Source organism: Simochromis diagramma, unplaced genomic scaffold, assembly GCF_900408965.1.
Source record: "Simochromis diagramma unplaced genomic scaffold, fSimDia1.1 OVJJ01000811.1, whole genome shotgun sequence".
Classification (NCBI taxonomy): domain Eukaryota; kingdom Metazoa; phylum Chordata; class Actinopteri; order Cichliformes; family Cichlidae; genus Simochromis; species Simochromis diagramma.
In genome coordinates, this window is record NW_024387451.1 from 26,173 (window position 1) to 50,966 (window position 24,794).

A 24,794-nucleotide genomic window follows, 5' to 3' on the forward strand; every position below is an offset into this window, starting at 1 on the left:
CAATGAGTCCGAGAAGTTCTCTTCTGTCTGATACCAGTGACACTGAACTTTAGTGAAACTCTCTTTGAAGTGGATCCAACATTATCAGACACCAAGCAACAAGTAGATAAACTGTCATAGAGGAACAGGATGCTTGATGCTGATATTTCAACACTTTGTCAAACTTGTGTTTCAGAACATCTGCACTAAATTTTTGTCTATAAAGGTGACTGTAGAGGTGACTGTTGTTGTAATTCAGGGCTATATAAATAAAACTAAAGTGAATCCGATTATTAAGTGATGACGTGACAAATCCTACTTCCGGTCCTAAAGTAGTCTGCATTTAATATGGCTTTTGTGTTGTTAACATGTTTAATGCTTTGTATTTTCTTCTATTTAATCTCAAAAAGCTCCTAAAAAAGTCAGTGATCACCTTTGACCTCCCTCGGCTTTTATTACCGCTAATCATTTATTTAAGCTCAGTTTTTAAAACCTTACGATGTAACTACAGCCCAGCCCATGCAGCAGTATATGAATGACTAACCTTGTATTGTGGATGGATTATCTCAGTTGTTCTCCTGGCTGAAGTTTGGTCCTTTTACAGCATAGGTGTCAAACTCTGGCCCGCGGGCCAAATTTGGCCTGCAGCCTAATTACATTTGGCCTGCGAAGCCATACCAAATTACTATTAGAGCAGGCCTACTGGTATTATACAGCTAATATATATATTGTTTAGTATTAAGCTTTGCTGTTCCATATTCAGTTTTTCAGCTAAACTTGTTTGAGTCCATAAGAAAAGATTCATTCTTATATCTGGAGGAAGATTTTTTTTTTCAATAAATATTAATGTTAGCCCGCGACTTTGTTCCATTTTGAATTTTGGCCCACTGTGTATTTGAGTTTGACACCCCTGTTTTACAGCATCCTGCCATGCAATTACATTTGTTCCTGACCACCGAGAACACTCACGTTAACTTTTATCGAGTGGAAAAAAAGTTAGCTTGTTTATATTATGCTAACATAGCTGTGTCGCTAGCGGTCACGTAGCACATCATTATATACCAGCTAGTCAAACTTCAGTAACCCTACAAACGTCACTGCTGTTTAGTTTTCTGTCTTCATTTATGTTGGAAGTGATAAGAAAGCTGTACGTTTTAATTTGTTTCCAAAACCCCGCAGTCAGGACATGCTATATTGTATTTAGATTGAAGCTAGCGAGCTAACTTCCTGCTAACTTCTAACTCCGTTAAATGTCATAAATTCCGTTTTCATGGATGCCTGGATGTTAAACTCAGTTGTTACACCTGGTAGAGCAGAACGCTGATAATTTTATTAAAGATGAAAGACTTAAGACAGTGTTTTAACTCTCAGTAATGCCACAGTGATCATTTGAGATATGGACCTGCAGCAGAGTTTAGGCCCAGACACGGCTAGTGACGTCAGACTGAAGTGTGGTCCTAAACAAATCATGTAATGTGACCATCGCAAACTGAGGTTTTGGTAACAGTTTCGACAGCTGGTGAGAAGCAAGGATTCGATTTGCACATGTATATTAAAAAAAAACTACCCAATCTCTCACTATTTCTGCTGTGGACTCTGAAACAATATAGAAGATCAATTAACTTAAACCTTGAGATTTAAAAGATAATTAAATAAATATTGTCATATTCAAATGATTGATGTCATTTAGAGAAAGAGAGAGACATCTGGGTGAGTTCCACTGACTTTTATCAGCAGAGACAAGCACACTGCAGTATGAATTCATAAATTCCTCACAGCCTACGGTTTTGAGGAGACAATAACCAGACAGGAATTTCCAGCTCTAACTGCCATCTATGTAACGTGACCATTGCAAACTGAGGTTTTGGTACATGTGTACACACACTATTTTTTTCTACTTTCAAACAATTAATCTTATTTGCTGCATCAAGTAATAGAATCCTCACTTTAGCTCATTATCCATATTCTGTGGGGGGGGGGGGGAATAACAGTGTGAAAGCCTAAATAAACATTCAAGAAAAGCGATATCTGATAATTAGATCATCCTGTTTCTTTTTATTCCCGTTGACACTTCTGGTATAAATATCTCTAAACAGCAGGAGAAATGCATGCAGGTTCAGCAGTTAAAACCTCAGACAGAGTGAATGCACCATGCACATGTCAAAGAATTCACAGCAGGATATGTTGCAAATAAACTTAAGGAGGGTTTTGCTCAGATTTAAAAGGTATTGATATTGGTGAGAATTACTCTGATCATTTTATAAATGCTGCCTTTAGCTTTTTCAAGGAAAAACACGTTTAAACTTTTGAAATGATTAAAAAAAACATACCAACTACTGGAAAACTTCAACATCAACCAAATACATGAAAGCTCTGAGAGTTTTCTTTTATTTATTTTGACCTTACAAAAAGGGAAACTGATTCAGCCTCAAAATACCTAAAAACACTTTTCTACTCTAAACATTCACACATTCATACACTATTTTTGCAGCTAAAAACAAACATTTGCTCCCGACAGCATGAAGACTGGAGGAGTCACCAACCTTCTGAATGGCAAATGATTTACTCTGCCTCTGAAATAAAAAAATTTGGGGGTGGGCACGATACACGGAGTCAGAATTACCATCAGGGTGTACACCCCACCCCTGGCGTCGTTGCCCACCTCTCAATTTTGAATACACGTAGACATTGAGGGCTAGCAGGAGGGACTATGCGCTTACCTGCTGCTCTCTGGCAGGTAGCTCCATGCCCTCCTGGGTTTTAATTACACCTTAGAACACACATGCATCAACACTACAATGAGCGGGTGGAGGGAGGTTTGGAGTCTTCTCTCACCCCCGTTCTCTGCGGCCTGCTGGAGCGGGGGGGCTAGGAGGAGGAGTTGGCCGTCCGACTGCGGTCTGGAGTGTGGGGCCTCCCTGCTGCTGCGGAGTCGGGGCGGTCTGCCTCTCCCCACCGCAGGGAAAAGGGTAACACCACCTGGGTCTGGGTGCAGTTCCCCCTCCAGGGGCAAGGGTACCTAGACCCGGTTCGTAGAGTACGCTTGGGGAGTGTGACCGTGTGTACAGCGTCTCTTTATGTCTGTCTCCATGTTGGTTGAGTGTGGAGTAAGTGCACATGAGAGCATGAGGGTGGGAATGGATGTTTGTGTCTGTGTGTGCCTGTATGTCTGTGTCTATATGTCAGGTTGGGTATCAGACGCCACCTCTCTGGGGACATCTCAGGCCCTCCAAGGTTTGGAGGCCTATCTCCACCCACCACCACTTCCCCTGCCAGTGGCGGACTCCCTCAGGTGTCGGTGCGTTGGTGGTTCTTTGTGTCTGGGGGTGGGCGTCCGGGTACACACCGGCTCACTCCTTGGCGGCCGCTTATCGGGGCCTGGAGCCTGGGGCTCGCTCGGGCCACTTCGGAGGTGGGGTGCCCCCGGCCTCTCGGCCTGGGGCTCGGTCACTCAGGCACAGCTGGCTGCCGGCGGAGCTCACGGGCGCGTCACTGCAACTCCCCCTGGCTTCTGCTCCGCGGCTGCTGAGTGAGCCCTCATCTGGGACTCTCCTCAGCTCTTACTGGGACAGTGGCGCGGCTGCCCCTCTGTTGGTCTTCCTTGGTCTCTTGTGTTCTGGGGGCCTCTGGATGTCTGGAGTTTTGATCTCCTCCATACCTGCTTCATGCCCTGGAGGACGGGGCTGTGGCTCCCCACACTCCCTAGCAGATCGTTACATGGAGAAACCTTTGGAATGCAAGCATGCTGATCCACACAGGTATGCACACAGGTGTACACACGGGTATTCACAGACGCGGACTACAGCTTTCTTGGCTGCTGCCTCAAAGCACATTATGCGCTGTCTATCTTGCGTGCTGCACAATATCGTTTATTATTTAGTATCTACTGATATCTACTGCTAGCTAGTTTATTGTGATGGTGCCGTTTTTTTTATTTATTATGTTGCTCTTTGTTGTTTGCTTTCTCTTCTGTTTTTTTTCTCCATACAGGTGACCCAGGAGTTTTGTTCTTTTTTTTTTTTTTTTCTTTCTTTCTTCCCCCCCTTCTCACCGTCTCTTCTCCCATTTGGTTTTCTTTCTCTCCCTCTCTTTCTTTCATTCTTTCTCCCTGTCCTATCCTCCAGTCATGTCTGTCCCGTTTGTAGCAACTGAAAATAAAATAAATTCATAATTATAATAAAGGTCAATCAAATGGACCAATATGGCAAGGCCATGATGATCCACTTGGTAAAATAAATCCGCTTGGCATCTTTCTTGGCCTTAAGACAACAATTCTGATGGCTATAGATCCAAACGGGACACAAAAAAAAAAAAAGAAAAAAAAAAAAGGTAAATTTGTATGTTAAATGGTAAATGGCCTGCATTTGTATAGCGCTTTACTCAGTCCCTAAGGACCCCAAAGCGCTTTAAACTACATTCAGTCATTCACCCATTCACACACACATTCACACACTGGCAATGGCAACCTACGTTGTAGCCACAGCTGCCCTGGGGCGCACTGACAGAGGCGCGAGGCATGTTTATTAAAAGATCTCCAAACTATCTCCAAAACTGCCAGCACACCAAAACTGACCTGTCTGTCCATATGTGATCACCTCTTGGTTTGTTGTCAGCGTGATTCTTTAAAGGACCGGGGCATAAAAGCACTAATGCATCTTTTATCATCTTGTCAGTTATCTGAATCACTGGGTAAAATTACAGGTGTGAAAGTAGTAGTAGTTTCCATCCAAATGTAACATAAATACTAACATTTAGGTAGAAAATGCCAACTAATGCGCTACTGTCATATACATACGAGGTTTGTTTGTTGGCGGTCGTATGTCAGAGCCAAAACTTTTTTAGTCAGGGCCCTTATAGTCAAAAGAAGATTTCCATTTACAGTGATTTACTGTGAGCCCCCAGAGCAGCAGCAGGGCCCCAGTGCAGCACAGAGCAGGTGTCAGCACATGTAGAGGTTCAAAGGGTTTCATGGGCATAAAAACATCACATGTGTTTATGTGTGTGGAAAAGTTTAAGGGTGGAATTAAAAGAATGTCCAATCATAACTCAGTTTAAAAACAAATAAAAGGAGATCATTTTCACAAGGTGCAGGACTTAGAGGGATGTTAATCATAGGAGGTATTCGTTAGTGAAAAAATGTAGTTTGTTGTTTTGCAATGTGTACTATCTAAGTGTGTGTAGCCTTGGATACAGTTATAAATATATATAGTCTCATTATATCTCGGTGAACAGTGATTTGTTGCAAGTGTAAACTTTATCCATTTCCTTTTCGAGCAAGTAAATTGTGAGCTATACAGAGTTATCCATGGCAACTTTCTTTATTTTCTAATACTTTTTTCTGTTTACAATTATTTTTTTTGCATGTTCAAAATAAAACAGCCAATCAAGTCAAAACAGTCAGAAAAGGCATAAAAGGAGATTTTGAGGTAGAGGTGGGTTTCAAAGCAGCTTGCATATGCAATGAATCTGTTGATCAGTGAGCTCATACCCTTTGGGAACTAACGCTAAACTCGATTTTGGGTTAAAATGAATCTTTTTAGGATGTTAAAAACATTTTTTAACACTCAAGTTTTCCAGTTGAAAATTGACATGCAAACAGGTGGATGGAGTTGCATGCAAAACAAAAGAAATACGTCTTCCTTCTTTGAGAAGGTGACTGGACTGCACAAGTGACAAAATACCTTTCGTTTTTGGAATACTGACCAAATAAACAAATAAATAGGAGGTGGAAATCATTCCCAAAACAGCAAAAATGGAGAAAGAAGAAGAAGAAAGAAAAAAAAAAGAAAAAAAAAAAAAAAAAAAAATGAAATAAAAACCACTATGGCTGTGACTGTTGCACGGGATCATAGCCAGTACCTCTGCTGTCAGGTTAGAAATGAGAAATTTAAGGCTAGAGTGAGTAACAGCTAGGTGGTTCAACTCAAAAGTTTAAGATGTGAGAAATGAAATTTGAGAAATTTAATGTGAGACAGTTTTTCCTCTTTAATGGAAAAGAGACCAGACAGGACATTGACAAGTTTTGTTATTTAGTTATTTTCAAAGTTATAATGGAGGTATCAACACTGAGTGAGGTACACATTATATATTAACAGGTGTTTTGCCTGAAATGAACTTAAATGAAAACATGAACTATTGACACATACTGTCACGGCTAGACGGTCCTCACCGATCGCCTTGCCAATTTTTGGTGGTGTTTGTGTGTACTGTGTCGTGTTCTCCTCTCCATCCTGTGCATGTGTTTTTCTGCTGGAACATGTACCTCCGGAAGCCGTGGCACGGAACGGCAGCTGACCCGAGGGGAGTGTCCTGAGCTGGAATCGTCGCACCTGTGCGTAATCACTTCGCCGGCTACAACTAATCTGAAGCAGACCTATTTAACGGTGCAGTCGAGTCACAACCAACGCTGGAACGTTGAACTAAACCGGGATTCAGGGATCGGAGGAGGAGCAGGCACAAGGAGTTGTTTTGGATTGTCCCTGCACTGTCACCGCGGGGAGAAGTCACCGTATCACTGCACTGCCCTTTCTGGATTACAGACTCGAACTGTTGACTCACCTTTTCACTGTGAATAAATTCACTGTCATTCTGCAAGGAGTCTCGCACCTGAGTCCTTTAACCCAATTCTCCATGACACATACAGTACTTTCAACACTTTCTTTGGTTGTCTAAGTGTCCATATCACAGTGAACAAGTACATTCTCACATACATTTCATTCTCCTTGTGGTTGTGCTGCTTATTTTCCTGTAGTATTTATACGTTTTGTGTGACGAATCAGAAACAGGCTGCCCCTTTACTTACAGTAGATACACTGTTACTGGAGCACAGTTTAGAGCTGCAGTCCTACTGTGTGCATCGCGATAAGCCTGCTAACTGCATTTCTCAATAGGTAAGTCCAGGTGTTGTCTTCAATACAACAAACACCAATGAATACTTGCAATTTCTTTCAGGTTCAGCGTTTGATACCTGTAGAATTGTCAGGTCTCAGTCTCATATTTTCATGGTGACGTCATATAGCAATGTACCGACATTAGTTCACCTGATAACATTGTTTCTTTCTGTGATGGATTTTTAAAGAATGCCAAGTTTAACATCAAACACTGTATTGTGTATCTTAAAGTTAAGTAAGTTGATTCTTAATCAGGTCTGTATTTCTGTGTAGAGTTCAATAATGGGAGTAATTGTCAGGAGAATCTAACTATAGGTTCAGGGTAAGAGTTTTATAAAGTCTTGTGTGTAATCATTGTACAACTATACATCTGTGCACATTTATTCATTTTATTCACAAATGAGAGAGTGCTATGTTAAAACTTTAATTTTAATTATCTTACAGTGGAACATCTACAGCTAAACTTTGTTGAGTCAGTATTAAAAACTAATATAAAAACAAATAATACAGTGACCCGATATGTCTTCTGTCTTTCAGGTCTATTCAGGTGAGTTTGGCAGTTGCAGTATAGTTTTATTCATGTGATACCAATTGTCGCACAATTCACAACAACAATTGTCCCAAGATGGATCACAGTTGGAGCAGTGGTAAAAATTTCTTTGAAGGCTGTGTGGGCCTCAGAGGACCAAGTGAACGGCACCTTAGTGAAGGTGAGACAGGTGAGTGGAGGGGCTACTTGACTGTAGTTCTTGATGAACTGCCTGGAGTTGTTTCTGAGCCTGTGCAGGAGGTGCAGGCCACCGCCTTGACCTTCCTCTGATCTGTCTTCATCTGCAGAGGTTGCAGAGAAAGAGGGAAGAAATTTGCATGTGGTGTGTCTGGATCTCACCAAGACCTCACAACTCTTACCACAACAAAGATGTGTACTCAGAGCCTTCTCAGATAGCTCCAAGGTAACATCAACATGGCTCAAATGAAGATAAAGTCAAGCAATGCAGAAGCATTTCCATCATCCAGGAAAAGTTGACTGAAAAATACTTTTATATTGGTAAAGATTTGATTCCTGCTGTGATAAGCTTGTGAAGAGCTTAGGGTTTTAGTATGGTGCACCCCTCAAGCACACTGACCTGGTAGAACGGGATAGGAAGTGTGCCATTGATGACCTGGAATCCACTGACAAAATTAGTCTCCCTGGCAAACTGAATTTGTGGTGCTTAGGACTTTTGCTTCTTTCCATGTCTCGTGTGGCCACTAACCTCATATGAGGTTCTGGTCACCGAGCTGGAGAAGCTGGAGCGGCTGCTTAGCTATGATATATTTCCATCTCCAAAAATCTTAGCCAGCGTTTTAGAGGAGATCCACTTGCTTGCTTTACTCGTCACCATCAACACTGAAGCAGACAGTGGTCAGCTACATTGTACACAGGACTGGAAGCTGCTGGAGGACCTAGGCCAAAAACTCTACTTCCCCCTTGAGATTGTCTACACTGACATTGTGCTATGGTGGGCATCACTCCAGTTTGTTTTACATCATTGACCTTACTGTACCATGAGATGATGCACTGGAGGAGGCCGATGAGCACAAGAAGCTAAAGTACACGGAACTGAAAACAACACAACTGGAAAGCAAAGGTCCAACCAGTTGAAATTGGCTCCATAGGTTTTGCAACCATTTTAGCAGGTTGCAAGGCTTTTCCAGGAGTTGGGAGTGCGAGAGTAGATCCATCAGCAAGTGGTGAAGAATCTCTCCAGAAATGCTGATAAAGGCAGTCATTGGTTCTGGCTCAAAAGACGGAACTTTAGTTTGGTCTCAATTGTGTAAGGAACATAAACACTTGCCGGACTTCGGCCAGGCCACAACTAGATGGTAGATGGTGTTTTGGGGGTGAGCCTGGGACACTGGGATTGACCACTAAACCTTCCAGAGATGTGGTTGGCTTATCAGCGAAACATCAAGGAAAAAGGTATGGAACGCCAGGACTGCCATAATGAAATAATTACACAAATTGTCGGGCTATAAGCCGCTACTTTTTGCACAAGCTTTGAACCCTGCGACTTTTAGTCAGGTGCGGCTTTTCTATGGATTGTCCATGATTTTTGTCATTTCGTAAGACGATTTGTTTTCTTTGTTCCGCTGTTGTACGGCACTACGTTGCCTGGCGGAAGGGCATGTGATTAGACACACAGTATCGGGGTTCAACAGTGGTATGTTGGTCACATGTCCATCCGCCAGGCAACATAGTGTTGTACAAGTAGCGCGAAAAACAAACTTCAAAGTAGCGCTACGCGTTCAGCGGGAGGCGTGGATGACGAGCGGCAATAAACTTGCGAAAAGCAAGTTATGCTCAACTCCACCGGTGGAATCTGACAGCGTGGAAAAGTGTGAAAACATCCATGATCACCTAATGTATGTACAAAACAGGATTTCCCCCTGATTTTAGCTTGTGCGGCTAATATTCAGGTGCGCTTTGTAGTCTGGGAAATACGGTAAATACACCATTAAATAATTAATTAAATGTGGCAATAATTAATTAAAATCAAAAATAATTAATCACATAAATATTTACGACACGAATTAATTAACTATTGACACATTTAATTAATTATTGACACATTTAAATAATTATTTAATAGCATATTTAATTAATTCATTTTGGCACAGTTGACTCCTTCTCTCATGGTCTGACCAGCCCTGCTGGGCGACCTGATCATTTATGTTTGAGTTTATTTTGCTGGAGCCGCGCTTCCCCGGAGGCAGGTCCGCCGACCCGTAAGTACCTCCATTTGGAGCTTCGGCACACCGCCAATTAATCAACATTCGCCAGCTGCCATGAATTATCCACCATCAGACCCTGATGTATTTAACACGGTGACCAGGCTTCAGTCAGTGCTGAATCATTAGACTAAACTTATTAGTAGTGTCTTGATAGTGTGCTCTTTCCAACTCTCTTTCGGATTTCGGATTTTTTTGTCTTTCGCACCAGGAGGTACTTGTTTTGTTATCTACTTGTTTTGATTACATAATGTCAGACTTTTCAGACTTTTAGAAGAATAATTACAATTATTTAATGAAAGTGATTTAAACTGCAGCCATGCACCCTATGAAGACAAATGTTGCAGGTAATGTATAAAGGCTGTGCCACAGGAAGATTTCAGCACTAACAACAAATATGAAATTACTTTATTGATTCAAAGACTAAGAGAGACGTTAGTTACAAAACTTTCCTCTTGCTGATCTTATATGAGTAACGCAAAAAACAAAAATAATGAAATCATCGGAGCTATGGTATAAGGTTTCTCTGAAATTAATTCCATCAAGTTTTATATGAAACACAGACGTGATTTTAGTTTGAATACACTGACATTTGTAATTGTTTCACAGTTTCTATTATCTTGTATGAGAAAAGGGGGAGTTTCTTTCTTGACATTTGAACAAACAGAAAGTTTGTAGCAACACTGTTTATCAAAGGCTTTTAGCATTGCAATGAAACCACACGCAAAAATAGCTGAACTGCTTTCACATAAAAGTTTCACATCTCTCTTTCAGCTGTTTAGGTCAACTGCTTTAATGCATTTGAAAAGGGTGACATGCTTTTAGAGAAAAAAAACATACTGGTCCAGTAAGAGGCTCTACTCTGAATCCAAATGCCTGGTTAGCAACAGAGTTTAGAGAAGAAAGTCCAGGCTGGTTTCATTTGACAAAAAGCAGCAAAACTAAGTTGTGCCTCTGAGTCCTTTAAATTGTTCCTCATACTCAATGAGCTTGTAAAGGTTAATAATTTGCAAAGTTACTCAGGCAAGTCTGCTGGAGACGTGTGTCCCCACGTCCTTAATGCCTGTGCCCCCCAGCTGTGTGGAGTCTTCCATAAACTGTTCAGTCTGAGTCTGCAGAGGGTCTCAGTGCTGTGGATGACATCATGCCTCGTCCCTGTACCAAAGACAAAGACCCTGGAAAGGCTCATCCTGGACCAGCTCCGACCCATTGTCAGACCACATCTGGATCCCCTTCAGTTCGCTTACCAGCCCCGTCTTGGAACTTTGGATGCCATCATCTACCTGCTTAATCGTGTCTACACCCATCTGGATCAGCCGGCGAGCACTGTGAAGGTCATGTTTTTTGACTTTTCCAGTGCTTTCAACACCATCAAGCCGAGCCTCCCGGGTGATAAGCTAACAACGATGCAGGTGGATGCTTCTCTGGCGTCCTGGATTGTTGATTACCTTACAGGAAGACCACAATATGTACGTCTCCCACAGTGTGTGTCTGACAAGGTAATCAGCAACACAGGGGCATCACAAGGGACTGTCCTCTCTCCCTTCCTCTTCACCCTCTACACCACAGACTTCAGTCACTGCACAGAGACTTGCCATCTTCAGGAGTTTTCTGATGACTCTGTGGTGGTTGGATGCATCAGCAGGGATGATGAGACAGAGTACCGGGCTGTGGTCGACTCCTTTGTCACGTGGTGTGAGCAGAATCATCTTCAGCTCAACATGGCAAAGACCAAGGAACTGATAGTGGATTTCAGGAAGACCAGGAAACACTTGACCCCTGTTTCAATCCAGGGGGTCAGTGTTGACATTGTGGAGGACTATAAATACCTCAGAGTATACATTGACAATAACTGGACTGGGCTAAAAACACCACAGCACTTTACAGAAAGGGCCAGAGTCACCTCTATTTTTTGAGGCGACTGAGGTCCTTCAACATCTGCCAGACTATGTGTGAGGTCACATATTTGCGACCCTTAGAAAACGGTCAGACGGGGTCGTTTACAGCCTAAATCAGCCAAGAGGAAGTGACGTAGTGTGAAGAGGACGGGCATGCGCAGTGAGAGAGAAGACGAGCGGAGCAAGAGGAAGCACACGTGTCCGGACGAGGGAAGACGCTTGGAAAGGGCCGCGGTCAGGGAAAGACCCGAGCAAAGTGTAAACGGGAGGTTAGCGAGACAGTGTACGGTACCACAGCGAGTCTAGGCTGGGTTTCCGTCCGTGTATAAACTCTGACTCCGGCTACAGCGGCCTTACGGGTGCAGCACTGGGGCGAAGTGTCGGCGGAGATAGCGCTAGCAGAGGGGCTAATCGAGAGCTAAGGGCTAGCGGCCGCTCCCCTCCAATCTGCCTCAGTTTTTCCGGCGTTACCGGTAGAGTTTGACGGTGAAGAACGTTTAGAAAGCGAGACAGCACGGCTGGCTGTCTGGCGAAGGACCAGCGAGTTTCCGAGAGAGGAATTGGGCGGCTTCGCTTTAAACTGTAAAGACTGGAAATGTTCTTTTGGTGTCTGACATTGTAAATGATGCGATGAGACTGTGTTAACCATCCTAGACAGGATAATTACTGTGTTAACCCCTACTGTTCTTCTGTATTGTGAGTGCTTTTCCTGTGACGAGGGTGGGTTGTGCGGAGTCGAGGACTCCCAACACTGGGCCTCGCCGGCCTGTTTTGATTTATTTTACCTCATTTTATTCCTTTCATTTCTTTGGTCCTGGGGAGGCTCCTTGCTGTTTCCCCTTTGCTCTCCAGGGCCCTGTGGACATTGTTAACCAAGTTTGGGTTTTTTGAGGGCTCTCCAGACAAATAAAAGGAGCCACGTTGTTTAAAAAGTCGTTGTTGAATGCTTTTGTCCGACCCAGGTTGCCTTGGAGTAGGGGCACCCGAGTTATTTGGTTAGGCACAGGACAACGGAGTTAAGTGGGACCGTGCTAGTATTCCGTGTGTAGGCGCTGCTATCATTACAGGTCCGGGCCTGGAGTCTTCCCTTTGTGCCTACTGTTGCCAGGTAACTAACCCAATTCTTACAGAAGTAAGTGTCCGGGTCAATTGTGCTAGAGGGGGTTACGGACTTAGATCCCACCACCCGCTAGTCGTTCAAGGCAGCCTGTGCGCCTCTCTACCCCTACATAGCCGGGCTAGTAGCCCCTCACATATGCTCAGGATTTTCTACGAGTCTGTTGTGGCCAGTGCAATCCTCTACGCCATTGCATGCTGGGGGAGCAGATTGAAGGTTGCTGATGCCAAAAGACTCAATAAACTGATCCGTAAGGCCAGTAATGTCGTGGGGATGGAGCTGTACTCCCTTAAGGTGGTGTCCGAAAAGGCGGATGTTGTCCAAAATAAAGAAAATGTTGGATAATACCTCCCACCCACTCCATGACATGCTGGTCAGTCACAGGAGCACTTTGAGTGACTGAGAGTTCAGACTCAGAGTACCAAAAAGCACCACTGAGCGACACAGGAAATCATTCCTGCCTGTGGCCAACTCTCTGTACAACTCATCCACTTAACACACTGTATACTGCAAAAGCTACACTCTTTTTGCACACGCTCTTCTTCTTATTCAGCTATTTATCAATAAGTGACTTATATGTATATAAGTCATGTATATATTGTATATATTGTGTCAATTTCTTACTTAATGTATTCTCTGTCTTTATTAATGTTTATACTGGAGCACTGTAACCAAAATACTTTCCCCTAGGGATCAATAAAGTATTCTGATTCTGATCATATTTAGAGAGGATTACTGCTAGTATGTGTCGGACTGGGCATGTGATGTGAAAATAATTGACTGTTGAAGCCTTTGCAAAGACATCAATACTGCATGACCAGTCTTATCACAAGGATTGGCCAAAATTATAACAGCTCCTTTATACCCATTGTGTGGATACAGTGGGCATAAAGGAGCATTCTTTTCCATATTTGGCAATTTTCACCATCATGCTAATGCAGACCACACCCTGTCACATACCCCCATCACCCGACAGAGGCTAGGGAACATCTGGGCGAACCTACTCCCTCTCCCGCTTGAAGGAGTGCCCTGAACCGTTGGTGCCCCCAGCCTCCAGTGGTAGCGGCGGCACAGCAGCCGTGGAAGTGCGCTGGGGCTCCCAGCCGGCATCAGTCCCTCCATCTCCCCAACCTCGGACCGCACAGGTCTTTTGGGCGCCTTGGCCTCAGGCTCAGGCCGAGCAGCCCCCCCTGGCAAGTGGACCTCTGTCTCCTCGCGGAGCTCCTCCACCGCTCCCGGCTGGATCTGCCCCTCGCACGCCTCCTCCACCACCGCCTGTGCAGCTCTTCATCTACTTCCAGCTGGAGCAGCCCCTCGCGCAGCGCCTCCTCTACCTCTGGCAGGCGCCTCCAGCGATAGCGTGGCAGGCCCCTGCCAGGCACAAGTCGTCCCACCCGAGGACTGGGGATGGGTGCGGCAGCAGACTGGGTCCTGGCTGATTGCATCCTGGGCGTCAGAACGGTCCGAAAACCCTCCACTCCCCTGCCTCCAGGAAACGCCGTTGGGGGTAGCAGCAGTGGCAGCCAAGCGCTGCCAGATTCTCGAACCTCTGCTCACCGTGCTCAAGCTGGTCCTGGAGTTCCAACCACTGGTGGCGTGACACTGGTCCTGCAATGTGGCCAGTTTGGGCCAGCTCCTTCCCTTGCAGGCCCGGTCCTGGGACGCACAGATGCGTCCATCACTGCAGACCACACCTGCCACAATGTGGACCACCACACTCCCTGTTTCTCTGTGCCTGCTTTAGTGTTTGGTTTTTGGATTTCACTGTGTGTCACGATCCTAGGTCTTTTGACCCAGTGCTTTAAGTTTTAGTTTATGTTTGATGTTTATGGTTTATTTTTAAGTTCATTAGATTATCTAAGCTCATTTGTTTATTTCGATTCCCCTTGTGTCTTCTACCCCTGTGTTTTAGTCTCCCTTTGCCCTTTCTGTGTTCAAACTGCATGTCTTATGTTGTCAAGTTTATATTATCAAGTTTATATGTCTGCGTCTCATGTTTCCTGTTTTATTTTGAAAGTCTGTCCTAGTTCAGCGTAGTCAGCTTTGCTTCCTTTGTCTCGTTATGTCAGATTAGTCTTAGCTGTTTCCCCATGTGTTTCCACTTCCCCTAATCACCCTTTGTGTATTTAGTCTGTGTGTTTCTGTTCATTCCTCGTCAGTTGTTCCACGTCATGTTTCCAGGATTTTCCGTGTTAAGGGTTTTTTTTGTGCAATATTCAAGATTTTGTTCTTTACGTTTTGTGTTTAGCATTTAGTTTTCCCAGTTTAGTTCTAGTTAGGCTCTTTCTTGTGTGCATCTACCTTTTGTTTTTGTACTTTTTTTATCAGCCATATTAAACGGTTCGCTTTTTGTTGATACTCAAGTTTTGGTCCAAGTTCCTTCATGTCTACATTTTGGGTCCACTCTTCACCATACATAGTCTGTCTCTGCCAGACTGTGACACTGTGGTGGACTTGGCTCTCTTTATAGGGAGATGGTTGGTGGGGGTGGGATGTTGGAGAGGAAAGCATGTTCATTTTTTAATAAGTTTTTTATATATATGTATTTTTAGTGGCTAATGACTTATCAGAAGAATTAATAACAAATGCTTTCTGGAGAAAGGTCTTATGGGCAGATAAGACAAAAACTCAGGTATGTTTAGAGGACTGGTGAGTCTTTTGAACTCTGTACTAGCTGTTAAGCATGGAGGTGGTAGCTGTAAAGTAAATTTACAACAGATTTTGCATCATGTTCATTTGAAACATCTTTCCACTGTTTCAGGCTGGATTTCTGTATTGGGTTGTACGTTTCAGACCACCGTGGAGTGGGTGTGATGGGTTGTCTATGATGGAGAACAGATTTTTCAGTGACCTCCTGTCCTTTGTAGGTGGCATTATTTGATTATTATTTGATGTATTTTTAAAAAAAAAAAAATTAATAATAAAAGTACTACGGCCTATGAAGTTTTAAGTCAAATGGAAGTTGAAACCCAACTTTGTCATATAACAGCTTTCGTTGTTATAAAAGTGTTGACTTATCTTAACTCAAGGACTCTTTGACTGTGACTTTAATGGTTCCCAGTCCGTGACCCAGTGTTTCTACATTTTTTTTTTTTTAGTTCTCATTTGATATTTTCTTGTTCTTCCTACTTTAATCATGTTTTTCTAGTTCTTAGTGTCTTCTTCATTTAATCTGTTCCCTTTTGTGCTCTGGTTGTTTTGGTGTCGTCTGTGTTCTCCACAGCTCGTCATGTCAATCACCCATGCCTGTTTCTTCCCCAAGTGTCAAGCCTGTGCGTCTTGGTCGGCGTGGTTCCCGTTTTATTTTGACAGGCTCTCATCCTGTGTTCAGTTTTGCTTCCTACTGTCCTGTTAGTTTGATTATTTCCAGCTGTGTTCCCTGTTTTCCTCTGCTTATTGTCGTGTCATTCCTGCTGCAGTGTGTTTCCTTGTTCCCCTTGTTTCCATCGCTTATCCTTGTTTCTAGCTTTTTGTTTCCAGTTCTTAGTTTCTAGTTTTAGAGTTTTGTGTTTAGCTATGGTTTATAACTTTACAGCAATAAAACTCCCTTCTTTTGGGTCTACCCTTTGCCTGCCACACATCCAACCGTGACACTATCAGCATTTTAACAACAACCAGCTTTTTAATAATGCATGTTTTTAAAGCTGAGAAAAAATGAAACATCACTCTTCTTCTTCTTCTTTTAAAGTAAAGACAAAAAATAATCTTGCAAAAAGCCCTTAAAGACTAAACACGTGTGTCATGACTCTATGACCTAAACGCATTTAGCTTTGAAAGCAACACAAAACTCCTCCCTCTATCACATTTATCACACTGTGGCACCCTTCCTGGTGAACACACCATCTGCGGACATTGCAGGGCAGCAGTCATGTGCACGATGATGAATGTGATACAAGCTTTAGCCCTTGCTTGTTTCTGTAAGTTTGCTCTATTACTCTTTGACATCATTAGCTAATCTTTTATTGCATTTTTAACCTATAATAATTTAAACACATTTGCTTATTAGTAACTTTACACTCACAGGTGTAGCACCATGTAGAGCAATTAAACATCTCATTGTTTCCACAGTTTCAGGCTGGATTGCTGCCTCAGGTTCTAAGTTTCAGACCTCAGAGGTGCAGGCAGGTGAAACTGTCACTCTGCAGTGCCCCAGGATTTACACGTATGACGTTACGACTTTCTGGTTCAGACTGGTCAACGGAACCACAGTCAGCTCTATTGCTGTTAAGTCTGCAAGTGTTAAGTATAATGCTGAATTTCAACCTGGAAAATTTGAAATGACACAAACAACTTCTGATGTCGTTCTCAAAATCAAACAAGTGGATGTGTCTGACTCTGCGCTGTATTTCTGTGGATTTCTCTCAGAAGGACGTCTAAATTTAAGCGCCATGCAATTAAAGGTTGGAGGTAAGATTATTGTAAAGTCTTTGCCTCCTCATTCTTCGGTTATTACTCTTTTAATTTATATTACATATGCAATGTAATTATTGTCAACACGCTGTATACAAAGACTATGGGTGGTTATAGATTAAGATAAATATAGAAATGAGGACTAAAAAAATCAAGGCTTTATTTTTGAATAGGCACCGATGAGCCTCACGATGACATGGACTGCATCTCTAAACGTAAGTCAACATTTCTTTTATTGCGCAGATGATTAAAAACACATGAATGTGAAATAAATTTCAGCCGTGTTGCTTTTTACCTTTATTTTTGTATTAGAGGCTCACGAAGTAGCAAAGCTGACGAGTGTCAGCCTGGGTGTTCTGTCCGTTTTCCTCCTAATGGTCATCACTGGTCTGGCTCTTCAAAACATGAAACTTCAGATGGGTACTTTTTGCAGCTACAAAATCGCTCTTATAATCTTTGCTCTTCACAAATGTATAATTGGTTTATGTAATAGAATAACACTAATTTGTTTTTTGTGGATCAGCAAATAAAGAAGAACAGAATCCGGACCACAGCACGGTGAGTCAATCTAAAAATGTACTTTTATGCTCTGATTAGCAGCGCTTAAACAAAATGTGCCTGTACAGCATTACAGTGCAAAATGACATCGTATAAAGGGAGAAATAAGATTTTTAGTTTGTATGTTCCAAGTAGCTGTTGACTAATTGTCGTCTTTCCTTTAGAAATGTAAGATAAACACTTCATTTTTATTGCTTATATTTGTCTATAATTATAATTAATATGTATATAATACTCATAATAAATGTGCTTTTCACAGAATCGTGGATCTGATGAGGTGAACTATGCTGCAGTGACAGTTCGACCAAAACCAAAAAGAAGAGAGATCGAGCCGAATGTGATCTATGCTTCCACCAGATAGAATCAACAGGCGACTTGAACTGCCTGATGAGGTTATCATGACTTAGTGTGGAAACGAAAAACTCTTGTTAAGAAAAAAATAAGATTCTTTGCTGTGGTGAACCAATGCTAACTGAATTTTCTTATGTGTTTTCCTGTTAATTCTGAGTTCTTACTTTGTCCATCAAAGTCTATTTAGCCAAACAAACATGTAATGTGATTGTTAATGAAATGGAAATCTGCACACGACCTGAACAGAAACAGTCGATACTTGATGACTATAACTCTCAAATCAGATACATGGCTCTGACGGCCCAAAATATGCTGCAGCGACATTTCAACCAAATGCAAAAAGAAGAGCGATCGAGACAGACACGATCTATGCTGCCACCAGACGGACTCACTATGTAACTGGAAATGATGCTGTATCATATTAATGATATGATGCAGCAATTCTAACTCTGCAGTGAAGAAACAATGCTACTGTAATTGTACATTTGTGTGTTCTGTTTTATTAATTCTTAATATTTTCTTGCTCATTTAAAATCTTTGTCGCCAAACAAACATGATGCTAAATGTCTTGAACAAACACAACATATATAAATAAAATAGAGTCCAGTTAATATAAATACATCTGAAACTCTTTCATCAGACGATACAACATAAGGTCTCATATATCTGTCAAAGCTCGCGGGGCAAGCTGTGTGGAATTATTAAAGGACCCAAGATGCAGGCACTTCTGATGTGAGGGAGCTTAATTAATGGAGGTTGAAAATACAAAAAGGCAAGGGTGGCGAAAAACAGAACAGAGCCTGGACCCAAACTGGGAAAACTACACATTAAACAAACCTGAAACCTAGAGACACAAACGGAGATGCAAGGAGACGTAGACAGATGCAGGAAAACCACTCAAGATGACGGAGGGGAATAACACAGATGAACCAGCAACTAAAGAACGCAGACACAAGGTTTAAATACACAGAGTGATAACGAGGGAATGAGACACAGAAGGAGGGCACAGCTGGGAGTAATCAGACATGACGGGACAGGGGAAACGTAAACACACTGACATCAGACACAGACCTTCAAAATAAAACAGGAAACACACACACGCAAAGACACAGACTCAGATGCGGGCTTAACACAGAGACCTGACTACACTAGAGGGGACACACAGGCAGGGATGACACAAAACAGAGGGAGCACAGAATAAACACTGGGAAACCAAAACACCAACAGTCATGATTCATAATAAAATCAAAAGTAAAAGTACAAAAAACAAAAACACTGGGTCGCCGACCCAGGACCGTGGCAATATCACCCTTGTTGCACATTGCTTTTATATTCATTTGTACATAACATTGATTCCTGCTGCAAAATAACAGCACAATCCTGAAGTGTTCATTAGTGGTCATTGCTTTCCAACACTCATTCATTATAAGGTGTTTCATCTTTATAACAACTTTACTCTCCTTAAGCTTCAGTAACTTTTTGTCATGAATTATTCTCAAATGTAGAAATTCTCCAGTGCTATTCAGGAACTGTTCATGCATCTTTTGGTTAGTTGAAAGTAAACTGTTTGTTGCTTCTGCTTGTTTCAGACTGTACATCTGTGTCAGCTCCATGTGGACAACAAACTGAACCGCTCAAGAAATCAGTACAAACACACAAACTGTTTGTGTGTAGTTTGTCACAGTGTATCTGCTTGTAAAAGGTACAGCTGCTCTGTTTCCCAGGGAGAGAAACAAGTGTGAGATCATTTTACTCAGACATGGTAAATGGCCTGGTTCTTATATAGCACTTTTCTACTCTGAGAACAAGTGCTTTGTACAACTTGTCTCATTCACACATTCAAAAAAGCACTTTTTTATAAGCTTCCTCCAGGTAAGTGCTTTCTATCTAGCATTCATATACATTCATACATATACACACACAGAGGACTCGGCCAAGGATACTTGGCAGAAGAGGAAGAAGCAAGGTTATGTTTAAAGGTAAGGACAGCTTATTGACATTGGATAATAAATGATTTTTAAATCAGGTATTGGATCTTTATAGTATGTGAAGTTACATCTTTTTCATATTGTAAAACATCCAAAAAACAAACTGAGGTGTATACTTACTCTGTATGAAACAGAAGCATGGATTATTGTTTCAAAATGAGGCCTGGATAAAATAGGTCTTATCTATGCTAAACGCCTTAAATGATAAAAAAAAAAAAAAAAAAAGTGGACTTGACTGTTGCCCGAATTCGAGTGTCCAGTTTAAAATCCCAGTCCATCTTAAAACCCAGGTTAGTAACAAATGGAATCCAAGATGGCGCCGAGTATGGCAGCCTCGTCGCGAGCTCCCCCAAGCAACAGCTTTTTTCTGTGTTTAATTTTACTTTTCCTTCATTTTTTCGCGAGTAGCACATGTCTCCTTGTGTACGACCGACAAACCTTACTGGACATAAAAGACGGTCTTTCTTATAACTTTCTGGAGTTCAAGTTTTGCAACACGGACGCTCCGTTTGCAGACCCCCCATTCATCTCACCTGAGACGCCTTTGTTCTCTGGCCCTGGAGGCCGCAAACGCCGACGCAGAGGGAGAAGATCTGGCGTTCTGGTTCGACTGAGACAGCGCACTAACAGACCACCGTTACCCAGTTTATTACTGGCTAATGTGCAGTCTCTGGAGAACAAGCTGTGCGAGCTTCGGGCACGGATCTCATTCCAGCGTGAGATGCGGGACTGCTGCGTGATCTGCCTCACAGAAACCTGGCTATCGGACAAGGTACCGGACTCCGCAATACAACTACCGGGGTTCTCCTTGCATCGCGCGGACAGGTCACAGGATCTTACTGGGAAAAGCAGAGGCGGTGGTGTATGTTTCATGATCAACAACAGCTGATGTGAATATGCGAACGTGCACCCGGTCAAATCCTTCTGCTCACCGGACCTGGAGTACCTGATGATTAAGTGCCGGCCATTCTGGCTACCGAGGGAATTTACAGCAGTGATTATTACGGCTGTTTACATTCCCCCACAAGCCGACACTGACCGAGCACTCAGGGAACTGTACAGCGCGATCAGCAGCGAGGAAACCGCACACCCAGAGGCAGCGTTTATCACAGCCGGAGACTTTAATAAGGGAAACCTGAAGAAAGTCTCACCCAAACTCCACCAACACATCCATTTTAACACTCGTGGAGACCGGCTACTCGACCACTGCTACACCTCTTTCCGGGATGCGTACAAAGCCCTCCCCCGCGCCCCATTCGGCCAATCAGATCACCGCTTCATCCTGCTCCTGCCCGCCTACAGGCAGAAGCTGAAACAGGAAGCTCCAACCCGGAGGGCGGTGCACTGTTGGAAGGACCAATCGGAGTCTGCGCTGCGGGACTGTTTTGATCACGCGGACTGGGAAATGTTTCACGTGGCTGCTAGGGACATTGATGAGTACACAGACTCAGTCTGCGGATTTATCAGGAAATGCGTGGAAGATGTCGTCCCATCCAGAACAGTTAAATCCTTCCCAAATCAAAAACCCTGGATTAACGGAGATGTTCGCGTGGCACGGAGCACCGCCTTTGCCTCCGCGAACACATCGGACTACAAACACGCACATTACCAACTCCGGAAGACGATCAAAGCAGCCAAACGTGAGTACAGGGACAGGGAGGAGCAACAGTTTGACAACCCTCGGAGTATGTGGCAGGGACTAAACACGATCACAGACTTTAGAGGGAAAACCAGCACACCGCAGACCACGGCCTCTCTGTGTGAGGATCTAAACGTATTCTACGCTAGATTCGACACAGCGAACACCATGAGACCGGACAGTGTGCGCACCGCGGATGACGTCAGTGCGCACACTGTGTCTGAGGAGGATGTGCGGAAGTGCTTCAGGAAGGTGAACGCACGCAAAGCTACTGGTCCGGACGGGATTCCCGGCTGCGTCCTCAAGTCATGCGCGGCTCAGCTGGCTGGAGTGTTCACGCACATCTTCAACCTTTCCCTCTCTCTGTCTGTAGTCCCAGCCTGCTTCAAAATGGCCACCATCGTCCCTGTACCCAAATCCTCCACCATCTCCTCATTGAACGACTGGCGACCTGTAGCCCTGACCCCCATCGTAAGCAAATGCTTCGAGAAGCTGGTCAGGGACTTCATCTGCTCTGCACTACCCAACTCACTGGACCCTCTACAGTTCGCATACCTCCACAACAGGTCCACTGATGATGCCATAGCCCTGACACTACATACTGCCCTGTCACACCTGGAGAAGAGAGACACGTATGTGAGAATGCTGTTTGTAGATTACAGCTCAGCATTCAATACCATCGTTCCCTCGAAGCTGGACAGGAAACTGCAGGATCTAGGACTGAGCAGCTCCCTCTGCAGCTGGATCCTTAGCTTCCTGTCTGACAGACGCCAGGAAGTGGTCAGACTGGGCAGCATCACCTCATCCCCCATCACACTGAACACTGGTGCTCCACAGGGGTGTGTACTGAGCCCTCTCCTGTACTCACTCTACACCTACGACTGCACAGCCACTAACAACTCCAACATCATTGTGAAGTTTGCGGACGACACTACAGTGGTGGGTCTTATCACCAATGGTGATGAGACGGCTTACAGGGAGGAGGTCAGCACCCTGACCCACTGGTGTCAAGACAACCATCTCACCCTCAACGTCGCAAAGACAAAGGAGTTGATAGTGGACTTCCGGAGGTGCAGAGAAGTACACACCCCCATCACCATCAACGGCGCTGCTGTGGAGAGAGTGAGCAGCTTCCGGTTCCTTGGTGTACATCTGGCTGAGGATCTTACGTGGTCAGTACACACAAACAAAACAGTGAAGAAGGCGCAGCAGCGCCTCTTCTTTCTCAGGAGACTGAAAAGATTCGGCATAAGCCCCCGCATCCTCAGGACCTTCTATCACTGTGCCATTGAGAGCATCCTCACTGGATGCATCACCACCTGGTATGGCAACAGCACCGCATACAACTGCAAAGCTCTCCAGCGAGTAGTGCGGTGCTCTGAACGGATAATTGGAGGTGAGCTTCCCTCCCTCCAAGACATCTACAGGAAGCGGTGCCTGAGGAAAGCGGGGAGGATCATCAAGGACTCCAGTCACCCCAGTCATAAACTGTTCAGACTACTTCCATCAGGAAGGAGGTTCTGCAGCATCCGGTCCCGTACCAGCAGACTGAGAGACAGCTTCTTCCACCAGGCCATCAGACTGCTGAACACTTCATAGACACCTCAGCTTCACTACTGGAACTTTAACATTATGCACTCCATACTGTACAGTAATGCCACTGTTTTGCACATGTCTCAACTCTGTATATTTTTATATATTTTATTTATTGTTTACTCTATTTAATTTGGAAAATATGTGTACACACACAGACACACACACACGTAGAAAAATATTTAGTATACACATCCAGAAATGCATATACTATTATATATTGTACATATATTTATTAGTTTCAGATGTAGCCATTCTTGTATTTTGCTTGTTTACATTATTGTATTTTGCACAACTCTGTTGCTTGTGAAGCTCGCACACAAGAATTTCACTCACATGTGCTGTACCAATGTACCTGCACATGTGATGTGACAATAAAAGTGATTTGATTTGATTTGAGTTTAAAATACTGTGCCAGTGGTCCCAAATCAGTACAGAAAGAATCACAAGGTCGTCTAGGACCAAACACGACCACATCTGTTTGAATGAATTACATTTTAAAAAGTTTAGGGCAATCAAAGTTTTGATATCTCCTAGACATGCCAGAAGCAGTTTAATAGACAAGCAGAAATATTTTTCTGCTTCAGAGGAAGATAAATCGGGCAGTGTCAGAGTGGAGAGAGTGTGGATCCCAATGCAAACACAACATACTGAAACTGAAAACATGTCTTTAGTTGAGGCAGAGCAAACATAAAGAAAAGCCCAGAAATACAATAACTAAACTAACAAAACCTAAACAGGAAAGGAAAATATCATTAAAAACCTTTAAGAGTCCTGACTCAGTGCTAAGGAGGTTTTCAAAATCCGACAGGCTCACAGGCTCAAACTGGTCAAAAACAGCAGAGCAAGGGATCGAGACAGAAGGGTCAGACTCGGGGGCAGAGATGAGAGGCTGCGTAGTTCCAACCTTCCCAATAAAAAAACATAAAATTATTAGATATTTTCAGAGAGGCCTCCAAACAGCCTGATGGATGTGTGGAGTCACGATCGTGGGCTGCACCAAAAGCTCTTCTGTTACTCATATCTCCAGAGAAGCAACCGATTCCTTCTGTATTCAGGCACATTTGGGCAACAAATGCACCGTCACACCTGGGTAGTATCAACATTGTGCTGTATAAAGGTTGTATGCTCTAGGGGCATAGTACATGAGGAAAAGCTGTTGTGCTGGATGGCAACATGTGCTCCCTGCTTCTCTCCAGGTTTTGAAGATTGAAGATCTTCTAAATGAGTGTAAACCTCATCAGATTATGCGTTATATGCTTTAAGTTGTGTGTTTAAGAGTGATACCAAAGAGTCAAGCCTACATTGTGTTATGGGCATCACTGAGACAGCCAGTGGTTACCAAAGAAAAGTGTCACTACTGCTTCAATTCAATTCAATTCCGTTTTTTAAGTTTATCTTTGTTTATACGTATCTGGAGAGGGGGTTGTAGAGTGTTGCTCATCCAATTGCGAAATAAGGTACATCAATTCAGATAGACGTTTGTTTTCTAGTATATGAACAGTATGATATAATATGGCTTTCCCAAACCGTACTGTAGGCCATGCCAGGCGTAATGTTTATTCTCATAAAGATATCAGTTTGTTTGGAAATATATTC

General features: G+C 43.3%; 1 long non-coding RNA gene across 1 annotated transcript; it reads left to right on the forward strand.

The window, feature by feature from the left end:
* Positions 1-17,439: 17,439 nt before the first annotated feature.
* Positions 17,440-18,420, forward strand: LOC120722810. The gene is made up of 3 exons (XR_005693605.1): positions 17,440-17,486; positions 17,590-17,624; positions 17,884-18,420. It is a non-coding gene; the product is annotated as an uncharacterized LOC120722810 (long non-coding RNA).
* Positions 18,421-24,794: the final 6,374 nt, after the last annotated feature.